Consider the following 13,517-nt stretch of genomic DNA (forward strand, 5'->3'; position numbering starts at 1 on the left):
ACATCATAGGCCATAGTGAAAATCACATGCTGCTCTAACTAGTAACTATCTCCACGACTAAAATAACTTGCATCAAGTATGCGCGAAGACTACTTGAAAAATATTTTATATAATGCATCTGGTTTATAAATAAAACTAAAATTTATAGCCATTAGATGTTTATTTTATAATTCCAAGGGAACACTCAAGCATCAGGCAAAAATCTTCATTGAAAATACATCAATCTTGCATGAAATAAATTATAAATTCCTGATTTTACATGAATTTAAATCTTTCTAAAAAATTTTATTTTTTATTTTTAATTTGAAAGAATTAAATTTAGCAAATTAATGTGTTTTCCAAAAATATAAAAGAAGAAAAAAAAATCCTTGAAACTCATTGATTATAGGAAAGAGAAAAATTTCTGTAAAAGAGAGTTGACACTGTTGAAACATTCCCATATAGTAAAAAACAGAGTTTGGTCTACTGTTGGATGTCTAGTTAAATATAGTTTCACTGTTTTTCCCAAGTCAAATTTGGCAGCTCAAAGCTGGATCAGAAGAAGTTTACTATTCCTAGCTAGGCAGTTGACAGTGACTATAGAAGAAGACAAGGTCAAAAAGAAAAAAAAAGGAAATGCATTGTTCTTTTTCAGTTCATATTCAGAAGCCCATGTGTAGAAGCTCCAAGGATATGGATGTCTCCATACACGTCCAAGAATGACAAGTTTATGAAATAGACCACTTTGTAAAATACACATTAATGTATAAAATAGAGGAAGAAATATTTGTATTAAATTGACTGAAGGATAACAATCTTTGTCAATGGCTGAATGCAGAACTAGGCCCACATCAAGCGCCCTGCATTATATGGTTTCTTGGTGGCCACAAATCTGTATAAATCCAGAAGAAGAGACTGCAGAAAAAGTTCTGAGTGACAAACAAAACTTGATTTTCAGATGCATTGTCTTTTCTACATATGTTCTTTGTCATGTAGACCTCAATTATATATACTCCCCCTCAATAATCTGATCTGTAGTTGACATCAATCAGTTAGTTTATTACATGCATGCATTTGTCAGAATTGGTAATCAACAGTTCATTTGCAAATTAAATTGTAGAATTTTTTTCAACATTGCAATCATTTTCACATAGAATCCAAAACAGGAAAAAGTAAAAAAGAACCCACGTAAATAAGGTACCTATAATTCTCTCTTGCACAGGAGCTTTTTCTTATTAGATGCCTATCTATTCCTAGTCTGGTCAGCAAGAAAATAACAGTGTCTTCCTTATATGCTTAAGTCAAGGGTTTAAACCTCTATGGTCAAATATGTCATGAAAATTGGCCATTGGGGAGGACCCCAGTTACTAACTAATGTTACTAATAACATAATGTAGGCTTGAGTCAATAAGGGATTTGATATTCCTAACGATACTGCAAAAATTACGAAAGAAATACACAGCTTGAGAAGTTTCCAAGTTACCTTTGGTTAGCAGGAAAGAAGCATACAGTTTGAGTTGAGGGAATAGAAGAAAGAAAATGAGAATATGAATACCCTTGATACTCCCCTATAATCGTCTGATTGCGTACGGGCCTGCATGACTCCCCTCATGCCAAATAGGAAAATTGCCAACACTGTTTGACAAGCTTCTTAGATGGCATTCAGGGAGCCAGGCAGATACAATTTCAGACAATTATGAAGTCGGGCCGATCCAACTCTTTTTATATCTCTCAACCTGAAAATTAAACAAAATTTATCAAATTATGCACTGCCTTATCAGAGCTTGACGTGCATACATCAACACTATAGAATTCATCATAACTAATTCAGGGTTAGTATTTGCAAGCAAGTAGTGAAGACTTACTGTTAAAATTCCACTGTCGGGATTTCTTTTTTCTTCACTTTCTCTGCTGCTCCTTGCCTTTTCATTGGAACAAAAAAGATTAGTAGAAGATTGGATATTCAATAGCGGGTTTTATAGAGAAAGAGAGAAGACTAAGACAGCAGAAAGTCCATGGAGAAGAGAAAGACAGGTCGTGGAGAAGGCGGCAAAGAGGGCTATTTTCCAACAAATAGTTCCATGGATACAGCCAAAGCTGCCTGGGTTTTACAGGTAGCCTTGTTTGGATTTTCTTTCCTTGGTAAAGGTGATCCAGCTCCACTTTACTATTCCCCTTTCATTTCTGCTTTTTCTTTTTCTTTTTTAAGTTGGGTCCACAAAATTCTAACTGCCAACCTAGTGGCCCTAGAGATGATTTCAGTAAAATTAAACTAAAGCTATTCAAATTGTTTATGCCTTCTTACTTGCTCTTCTTGATTCTCTCCTCTTTTTCTTTTTCTTTTTTCTTTGTATGTGTGTTTATAAATTACTATTAAGTCATGTGTAATTTAATAGTATTTCTTTTCTTATTCTCTAAGTTGGATGGGAAGGTTTAAATTAAAGATCAATTAATTTCATTTAAGAGAAATGTCTAGTGTTGTTTTTATTGGTGGAAGGGTTAACGGCTTTTGATGGTTTCTAGACGAAGCCAAAACCAGTAAATAAGACAAAGCCAGAATTGCAGGGTGTGTTAGTTGAGAGTGGAGTCCTTATTAGAGGGGATTTTGGGTCAAGTGTGGACAACTAATTAATTCAACATAAACCCATTTTGTCTCATTTTTAAGTGGACTGAGACTTTGATACTTTAATTGCTTGCACAGATTTAAGCTCCTGAAAATTATGCCAGCTTCATCTTTTGTGTTATTTTTCTTTGTTAATTGCTTTAGCTGGCATTTTGCCCTTTCTATATAATGATCCCTATTATTAATATTTTTCTTTTTTGTGCTGAGTTCGATTGCTAGATTTAATTATAATTAAGATCTTCTTTTACTGGTAAGACATTTATAATATTGAGTTTGACAGCATGAAATTTGATTAGATTTGTATATTGTATTTGATTGAACGTTTAAATTTATGAAATTTATTTACAGATTTAAAATTTATTCATTTTGGATGAAGTAAAAGTTAATTTAGAATTATATATAATTAAATTTGTGTGGAATTTGTTATAGTTAAACTATACTCAGTAATAATATAGTAATAATATTTACTTGAATTATATTCGGTTATTTAATCAGTTACTTGACAAAATCTTGGATTGAAGTTTTTATTTAATAGATTATTTTCCTATGTTTTATTTATATACATCTTTGATTTGAGTCTGATACTTTAACATTATGTTTGGTTGAAATGAACTCCACAAGCTTTTGTGGATTTCATTTGCAATTCTACAGTTGATGTGTTTGGTTGAAATGAAAATTCATTTGGAATTCTAGCTTATTAATTCTATGGAATTAGAGATAACTAAAATAAATTCTGATAAAATTGGTGGAATTTGCAAATGAATTCTATATTTATAACCCCAGAATTTTTATTAGACTAAAATATCCTTGTTAACATTTTTTCCTCCCTAAAATCGATTTTAATAGGATTTCTATCTTCATAGTGTTTCCTCGACTGAGCTCTAATTTCCATATATTTAGTTCTTTATTCGCTCAACAAACAAAGGGCTATCGATCATCAACTTGTGGTATACTTCGTTAATATCTCTATTCGGATATCTATCTTCATAGTGTTTCCTCAATTGAGCCCTAGTTTTCACATCTTTAGTTCTTTATTGGCTCAACAAACAAAGGGCTATGGATCATCAGCTTGTGGTATACTTTGTTATTATCTCTATTCAATCGATTTTCTTTTAGTTTGCTTTTTGTGTGTGATTATTGACTATATATTTCGTGGTTGTTTGTTTATGTAATTCAATTTCTGTTATTCAATCGATTCTTATTTTTGTTTATGTTATTCAATCTAATAGCATCAAATACATTTTTTCTCACTACTATGTGTATGTATAATTATCAATAGTTTGGTATTTAACTAAACATTTTGATATGAATTCATACACATTCTCCATTTTCTTCAACATCGCAATCATGTCAAATTGATTAAAAAAAGTTAAGATATAACAAATTAGAGGCAGGATACTACGTTGTTAGGAAGAGATAGAAACTTACCCGCACACCCATAGGCTATTTTCTAAAAACTATTAACTTCTTTGCATTCCTGCTCCAAGTAAGTACCAACTTCACCTTTTGTCTTTCTAGTTATAAAATATATATAAAGAAAAGGATTACCTGAATCTTGTTTTGACACTTTTTTTGCTTCTACATTTCTTGATTCTTACTATTTCTGCTTTGAACTCTAATGGGTTGGCTTTAGTATCACTCGTGAGGCGCTGGACATTTGTGCCTCCTTCTATAACCTCAAGCTGGAATGGTTCTGATTCAACCCCTTGTTCATGGGTAGGAATAATATGTAATAGTAGTACCCATAATGTTATTTATGCTATTTATGGTCGATTAGGACCTAAATTGTACATCTAGCAAATTTACAGATTCTTGATTTAAGTGATAATAGTTTCTCTAGTGTGATTCTGTCACAACTTAGTAATTGTACTCTTCTTGAAAGTTTAGATCTTTCTCAAAATTTCTTTGCTAAAAAATTCTCGTACAGCTTAAAGAACCTACAGAGTTTAAAGAACTTGAGTCTTTGTAATAATATTCTGAGTGGAGAAATACCTAAATGGCTATTTCAAATTTCACATTTGGAGACAATATTCTTAGATCATAATTGTTTTAGTTCTTTGGTCCCTAGGAACGTCGAAAATTTGAGTGAGGTTTTGAGTTTATGGCTAGATTTCAATCAATTATCAGGTACAATTCCTGATTCTATAGGGAATTGTAGCAAACTGGAACAACTTGGTCTCAATGAGAACCAATTGGTAGGGGTTTCTCCTAAGACTCTAAATGTTCTTTATAATCTTGTCATCTTAGATATCAGCAATAACAGTCTTGGGGAAATATTCATTTTGGTTTGTGCAATTGTAAGAATTTAAAAAGTCTAGTTTTGTCATACAATGGCTTTATTGAGGACCTTCCACAAGGTCTAGGAAACTATAGTAGCTTAGATGAGTTAGCCATTATGGGTAACCAGTTAACAAGCAAAATACCTTCTTCCTAAAGCCTACTAAATAATCTTTCACTTCTTCACCTTACTGAAAATCAATTGTCTGGGAGAATTCCTATTGAACTTGGGAACTGCAAGTCATTGATAGAGTTAAAATTATATAGAAACCAACTTGAGGGTAAAATTCCAAGCGAATTGGGAATGCTTAGTGAAGTGCAAAAATTTGAATTGTTTGAGAATCACTTGTTTGGTGAGATTCCAATTAGCATTTGGAAAATCCTAAGCCTTCGATATGTTATGTTATATAGAAATAATCTTTTTGGTGAACTACCTCTCAAAATGTTATTAAGTGTCCCTATGATTAAAGGAATTATTGAATGCACTATCAAGTAATATGTATCGGGCATTTAATAAAGACATACTCTACATATGTAAGCAATCATTTTTTCTTTTAGAAGGAAAGGCACACATATGATAGATCAACTAGACTGTTATATAATAAATGAGAGTGTCATTGAACTAATATTAGTATTACTCTTGGCGAAAGTCTTTAATACTATATATAATATCACATGAGTCTGTACTTAATACACAATACTGAGAATGAAATACAACACTAAAGTCATGAAATACATACTATTTTACCTTAATTTGTATGGTCGGGTACAATGCACTACAATTGCTTTGCCTGCATTTCTTTCCTTGAAATAGGATTTCCACTCATATAATCGTTTCTATATTCATATAATTGATAGAGTTCGTTCATGTAATCATTTGCTGGCATTATATATAGTTTTGCTTTTGAATTATGCCTTATATATAACAATTTTTGTCTAATAATTTGCTATTCATTGATACTACAATAATTTTTCTAAGTCAAATTCATACTCAATTGAAACTATCAAGTTATATGAGTAACATTCATAGGAATGCTTTAGCATCTTTTATGGGATATGTCGGTTATTTAGTTTTGTTGCTTCGTGTTTATCGATTTATTAAGAGACCATTGACAGAGTTTAATACTAGGAGACAAACTATTCGACAAGACTTAATGTGGCAAGTACAAAACAATCCAAATGCTAAAAATATCTTACGTATGGGACTAGATGCATATAAAAAAAACTAGTCAACATACTAAAATAGAAAAACCTACTTAGAGATACTCAATTCAATTGTATGGAGGAACAAGTTGCAAAGTTTTTATACATTTTAGCTCATAATGTAAAGAATCAAAATGTAAACTTTTTTTTTGTCGAAGTGGGGAAACTATAAGCCATCATTTTCACCCAGTCCTAAGGGCAATTATATCTCTAGAAAATGAGTTTTTGGTCAATCAGATGGTTCTGCAATCTCTCCTGAAATCTTGAATAGTGAAGGAAGATTTTATCCTTTCTTTAATGTAGACATTTAACTTAGCTTTATAATATTTAATTTGTCTTTAAATATAATAATAAAATATAATGTTAGTATTTTCATGAATTCTATTTGTTGTGTAGAATTGTATTGGTGCTATTGATGGCACATATATTCGAGTTAAAGTCCCAAAAGCATATGTATCGAGATATAGGAAGAAAAAAGGAATACCGACAATGAATATATTAGCTGCATGTACTTTTGACTTGAAATTTACCTATGTTTTATTTGGTCGAGAAGGGTCACTTTAAACTCAAGGATTCTTGAAGCTAGTTTAGCTAGGGAAGATAATTTGATAGTTCCTCAGAGGTAATTTCATAAGAATATGCTATCTATTCTCAATCTTTAATTAGTTGGTTATTGAATGAAGAATTTTAATTTATATAGGTAAATTTTACCTAGTTGATGTTGGTTATCCTTTGAGGTATGAATTTATTACTCCTTTTCGAAGCACTAAATACCATCTGAAAGAGTACTCTCGTTGTCCTCCTGAGACTTCAAAGGAGCTATTCAATTTTCGTCATGCTTTTTTACGCAATGCAATTGAAAAAACTTTTGGAGTGTTAAAAAAGAGGTTTTCTATTACAACTAGCGGAATAGAAGCAAAATACAACGTTCATACCATTTTTGAAATTAGAATTGCTTTCTAAAGGAGGAGGTAAAAAAAGAAGAATCACATATGATGTTATTGATGATGAGCTTATGGAGGTCACTTCTTCAATGGAAGAGATTGCACGTGCAATCATAACTAGCAATCAATGCATATATACTGCAAGCGAAATTACAACAGAGTTGAAAAGATTAAAACTAGCCAAGTGGGAGATGATGGATGCTATTGACTTTTTAAAAGAATAATGAGTATTTAGTTGAAAGATTTTTTACCTGTGACGACATTAAACTTGCTTGGTTGAGGAAGAAAATGGAGGTGAATAGCCGGCATTAATCACATTAGGTAAAAGTATGCTAGTGATTGAGAAATTATGGTGATTTTTGATATTATATTATATTTTTTATATCAAATGAGTTGTAAGATTTTTACTGCTATGTTAAGATTTTTTTTTTTTTTGCTAAAAGTGTTATAAGACTTTTGGTACTATGTTAAGACTTTTTTTTACTAAACGAGATGTAAGACTTTTAAAATTTTGTTATTAAAAAATTTATTACTTTCATGATAATTATTAATTGCATGATAAGAGCAAGTTGTAATATTACTAATTAATAATTTTATAATTTTAGAATTATATTGGTAGACATTTAATTTAGCTTTATAATTATTAATTTAGCAAAATAATATTGAAGAGCCCATTAGTGTTAAGTCTATATACACTTTTTATAAATATGGGTAGAATTAATTATGAAATATATATACATAGATAAGTGAACTCTAAAATAGTCATTCTTTTGTTAATATAAATTGAATAAAGATATTGTTGACCAAATAAAATAATTAATTGAACTGTATAATTGTTTTTAAATATAAAATTCATTTCATTGAAATGAATTCTATAGTTTTTATTTAATGTACTAAACATAAGAATTTTATTTATAAATGAAATGAATTCTTTAATAGATTTCAACCAAACAGAGCAAGATGAATTAAGATGTAAAGAGTAGGAGAAGGTATCTAGATGGGTGTGTTGACATTGAATTATAATAGGTCGGGAATAGTTTGAGAGAATTTATGAGGATTTTGAGAGAGTAATGAATCAGTTAATCTTCTAACTAATGGGTCTTTCCAATCCTTATGTTGAGAATTCCGAGTTTATGATATATTTTTTGTGCTAGGTTTACCTATTTAGATATATAATTATATATTTATTAAAAGAAAAGATAAAGGAAATATATTCTCCACTTTTAATTGGCACAACTAAGATGTGGATGAATGAATATACTCAAATATATATCTCTTTTTGTGGTAAATTTTTAATATAAAAATGACTACAAATTTAGTTAAAGTAATATGCTATTCATTATACTTTTATGTTTTTTATTAGGAGCCAAGATTTTAAAAGGTCAACATATATGTGCTGTTGATTTTATAATAGGATATATATTGATACCAATAGGAGCTAGATACGTGTAAAGTAAGTGAGATATTTTTTGTATATATGAGACATAGTAAAAATTGTAAGAAAAGATTTTTTTTTTAAAGAGAGTGAAAGGAAACTTTGACATGGTATCAGAGCATTATTTTTCCTTTTGCTTCACCCTTCTCTTCTCCTTGTTTTGCTCTCTGTGCCGCATGCATTTTGACTATGGAGAAGTTTGAGTGTGTGGTTTTTCGTTGCCTCTTACTATTGTGTTGTTAGGTGTGGCTGCCATTATGTTTGTGCTGCAGGATCTGCTACCGACGTTGTCGGAGATCTGGTTTTAGTGTTAGAGCAGCCGGTGTTCTCTATCACAAGCCGTTCCCGTTGAGCATTTTCTTATAGCTGTAGCTGGTACCCTCAATGCTGCTACGTGTGGTGGTGATGCTCTCTGCTGAGAACACAGCTCTCACACTTAAAACCCTAAGAGAGAGAACTTAGCAAAGGCTAATAAAGAATAGTACAGCAGCTTACATATCACCTCTGTTATAATAGCTTAAAGAATGGTACAACAGCTAATAAACACAATTATGCCACCTCTGTTTGCTATGTGTTTGGTTAAAAATTTTGTGGGTTCTTATTAAGTTAATGTTAGATAGTTGTTTGCTTGGTTGCAGCAATTGTTTAGTTTTTATGGGGTATTTTGTACTTAGAGTGGAAAATCGGACCAATTTTTGAAGGATTCTTGGTTCAACCATTGTATATGTTGAGGTATGCATGTTAGCCACCAGTTTGCAGAGGGTATCGATGGTTCGGTCCGCTGATGATAGTGTGGATGCTTAAGCTGTTGTTCTTATCACCTTAGAGTTAGGTGGTTTTCTTCCTTAGTAGTTTTTTTTTTTGCTACAGCCGACGCTTTCCTTTCTTAATCGCATATGAGATTCCCTATCAATCTCTTTGATGGCTACTGAAGATTTTAATTCTACACAAACCTTCAAGATCGATGATCAGAATAGTGAATACTATATCCACCCGAATGAAAACTCATCTCTCATGTTAACCTCTTCTCAATTAACTGGCAACAACTATCATAGCTGGGCATGATCTATGAAGATGTCTCTGATTTTAAAGAATAAATTTTGATTTGTTAATGGTTCAATTAAGGTTTCCAGGAAAGAAGATCCTTCTTATAATGCTTGGTTGAAATGCAACAATCTTGTGCTTTCTTGGTTACAGAGATCTCTTAATACATAAATTGGGCAAAGTGTAATGTGGCTGGACTATGCATACAATCTTTGGGCAGACCTATATGATCATTTTTTACAAGGGGACCTTATAAGGATTTCTGATCTTCAACAGGAATTCTTCTCTCTGCAACAAGGTAACCTTTTTGTTATTGCTTATCATACCCACTTAAAGATCTTATGGGATGAGATATGTAATTTAAGACCTATACATGCTTGTGAATGTTCTGCCAATAAATATAGGAAACAAGATTTTATCCTAAAATTTCTTAAAGGGTTAAATGAAAATTTTTCTGTCCAAAGGTCTCAGATTCTTATGATGAAACCAATTCCCTTTGTGAATGAAATCTTTGCTATTGTGATTCAACATGAATGATCTTTGAGTGCTGCTATAGTTTCAAGTGATTCAAATATACTGCTTGCTGGGAAATTCAGTATGAATGCTGAAAGTAGAACAACCGGTTTTAATCTTGAACATAATCAACAGTTGAAGAATATGAATGTCTTTAGGCTGAAGATAGGAAACCAACAATTTAACCTTGGTAATAGTCAAAAGAGATTTTTTAGCAATTCTAGAATTTTTCCAAACAATGGGGCCAAGAAGCCTACCTGCACTTTTGTGGAATGTATGGGCATCCTGTTGACAAGTGTTATAGAAAGAATGGATTCCCACCGAGATACAAGGGAGCAAGCAAGAATTTTCAGAGTTCTACAAACCAGGTTGCATCTTTTCCTTTTGACAGTCATAATTTTTCAACTACTGAACAGATGGCATATCAATTGAATTATGACAATGATAACTCTTTTAACAAATCTGGTGATGATGGTCTTATTACTTTTACAAGGGATCAGTATAATAGTCTGATGTCTATGATTCAAGAAAAGGCAATTGACTCTCAGAATGCAGCCACCTCTCAGATCAATGCTCTATCTTCTGCCTTCGATCCTATTGCTGAAAAAGGTATTGTTTTATGTTGTTATAAGCAATTCCACAATAGTAAATAGATTGTAGATTCATGAGCTACCGATCATATTGCTAATTCTCTCAGTCTTTTCAAAAGGCATTACAAAGTTTCTGATAAATATGTGAAGTTGCCTAATAATGAATTAGTTCAGGTTACATGTATGGGCACTGTTGAATTATCACCTTCTTTGATTCTTCATAGGGTCTTCTACATTACCAAATTTTACCTTTAATCTCATCCCCACTTTGCAGTTAACCAAAAACAACCTTTACTCTCTCATTTTTTCCTCCAACTTTTGTTATATTGAGGACATGAAACTTTGGAAGATGACTGGTATAGCTAAACAAGGACCAAGCATATAGAAATTGATTGCCATCTCATCCGAGAGAAAATTCAACGTGGAGTCATCAATCTTATGTCAGTCCCTTCATCAAAACAATTGGCTGATTCTTTTACAAAGCCTCTTCCTACAACTCTGTTCCAAGCTTCCATTTTCAAGTTGGGCATCCAGAATCTGTATGCTCCAACTTGAGGGGCGCTAATATAATATATATTGACACTAATAGGAGCTAGACACGTATAAAGCTAGTGAGATATTTCTTATGTATATATGAGACATAGAAAACACATATATATATTTTTTAGAAAGAGTGAAAAGAAAACTTTGACATTTTGGCACAGACTTGAATTAGTTGAAATCTGTCAAACACCACCTAAATATTAGGGAAGGGATAATGAGCAACTCTTTTTATTTGAAAGTTGAGGGAGAGTAAATAAAATAAAAGTAAGTTTTAATAAAAGTAAATTTAAAATAATTTAAAATTAAAATTATATTCATTCATTTATAAAATCCAAAAATAAGAAAATATGTTTATAAAAAGCTTAAATAATTAAATAAGATTTTCTTTTATTTCTCTCCAAATTGGAGTGATTATATTTTGGTGGACTCAAGTCATCACTTCACTCCCTTAAATTCTGCTTTATTTTTCTTATTCTTTCAAACACTTCTCACTTTCTCCCCAATCATTTCCCCACCTTCATTCACCTATATATATATATAATATTATATTATATTATATTATATATATATATATATATATATATATATATATATATATATAGAATGTATATTAAGTAGTTCAATTTAGGCTATTAGTTATTTTGATATTTTAATTTTTAATTTAATTTAATAAAATATTTAAATTTTATTTTTATACTATTTAAATATTTATATATAATATATATATGTATGTTCTGAATGAAATAATATATTAAAAATATTTAAATATATTTATTTTACTATACTAAAAATCAAATATTAAAATTAAAATTATCAAAATTTAATATTCAAATAAGCCATATATTTATAGTGTGAGCCAGAAAATTCGTCATGTTTATTTATAATTCACAGTGGTTTGTTATTGGAAGTTTTATAAGCTGTGGGGTCCAGTTACGTGCATGGAAAGAAAGTGAAAGGAGGAAGAGGAGCCGAAGCCTGTAATGGAAAATCACTTGCCCTTTCTTTTGGTGAAATTAAAATGGAGAGACACCGGTGCTAACAGTTTCGCTCCGTGTAATCATATGGGATTTTTTATTGTGGAATATTCATACAGCCGTACCAAAATTTGAGACGGCTAAATATTATATGTATGTTCTGAGTGTTTAATAGATCAAATTTAAAATATGAAAAACTATCTTGACTAAATATTATAAATATAAATATACGTATGTATTAAGCCATTTAATGCCCTTATTCATAAGTGTGTTAGTGTGGGGGGTACCCAGGGAGCTTAATTTTTTGTAGGTGTAATACTTACCTACTCAGACTTAAGATTCTTGAATATGAAAGAGACTCATCATGCATAAGATTTTGTTTAAGATATTTCTAAACCCAAAAAAAGAAGAAAAAAGAAACCATGATTTTTTGCTCATACAACCAAATATTGATTGCAGTGGATGAAAACAATTAGCATCTCAGAGCCATTTGTTAATTGGTTATTAAAATAAAGTCTGTTACTTTATTTTTAAAACCAACATTAATTAATATTGATTTATAGAATATCAATTAATATTTTTTTGTGATTTCTTTCTTCTTAATTTTTATTAATGATGAATATCGATTGATAAATTAATAAATATTATGTCTATAAACGATGAATGTTTATATGAATTATAAAATTTTTTTAACTAATGAATATTAATAGTAAAACTGATGAATAAAATATGAAACAAAATAAATATGAACATTGACCGTAATGAATATTAAGTTCACAGTAATGAATATTTAAATATAAAAATATAATTATTATAGAATTTTACATTTAATGGATATTATACATATAGAAAACGAATATTTCAGTACATGTAAATGAATAAAAATATTAATATTAATAAAAAAGCTTTGACATGTATTACTATATTCTGATACATAATTTTTTAATTTTAATACGTGTATTTATTATTGACACGTAAAATTTAAGTTTATGTATCATTTTATAGTTTTTTATTAATTTATTGATAATTTCATATTATTATATTAATAAATTTTAAAATTTTAAAAACTAACAAACACGTTAAAAATATTTAATTTATTTTTATTTTTAAATATTTAAATAATTATAAAATATTAAAAAATTTACTTAATTTTATATATAAATATAATTTATATTATTATTTATAATTAAGATATTTACAACGGTAGTACAACGACTAGCTTTTATAAATATATAAAAACTTATTCAAAATAGTATTTTTAATATACTATTAATTTTAAATTTATATTTTTATAATTTAAAAATATAAATTTTATGTATCAAAAATAAATATATATATTAAAATAATAAATTTTAAAATAGTAATAATAAAATAATTAAAACAGGTATAATA

General features: G+C 29.8%; 1 long non-coding RNA gene across 1 annotated transcript; it reads right to left on the reverse strand.

The window, feature by feature from the left end:
• Positions 1-596: 596 nt before the first annotated feature.
• Positions 597-2,403, reverse strand: LOC112535708. The gene is made up of 3 exons (XR_007217604.1): positions 1,845-2,403; positions 1,463-1,715; positions 597-1,011 (listed from the first exon to the last, which is right to left on the reverse strand). It is a non-coding gene; the product is annotated as an uncharacterized LOC112535708 (long non-coding RNA).
• Between the last annotated feature and the right edge of the window lie 11,114 nt (positions 2,404-13,517).

The sequence above is a fragment of the Ricinus communis genome, chromosome 10 (assembly GCF_019578655.1).
Source record: "Ricinus communis isolate WT05 ecotype wild-type chromosome 10, ASM1957865v1, whole genome shotgun sequence".
In the NCBI taxonomy this organism is placed as follows: Eukaryota; Viridiplantae; Streptophyta; class Magnoliopsida; order Malpighiales; family Euphorbiaceae; genus Ricinus; species Ricinus communis.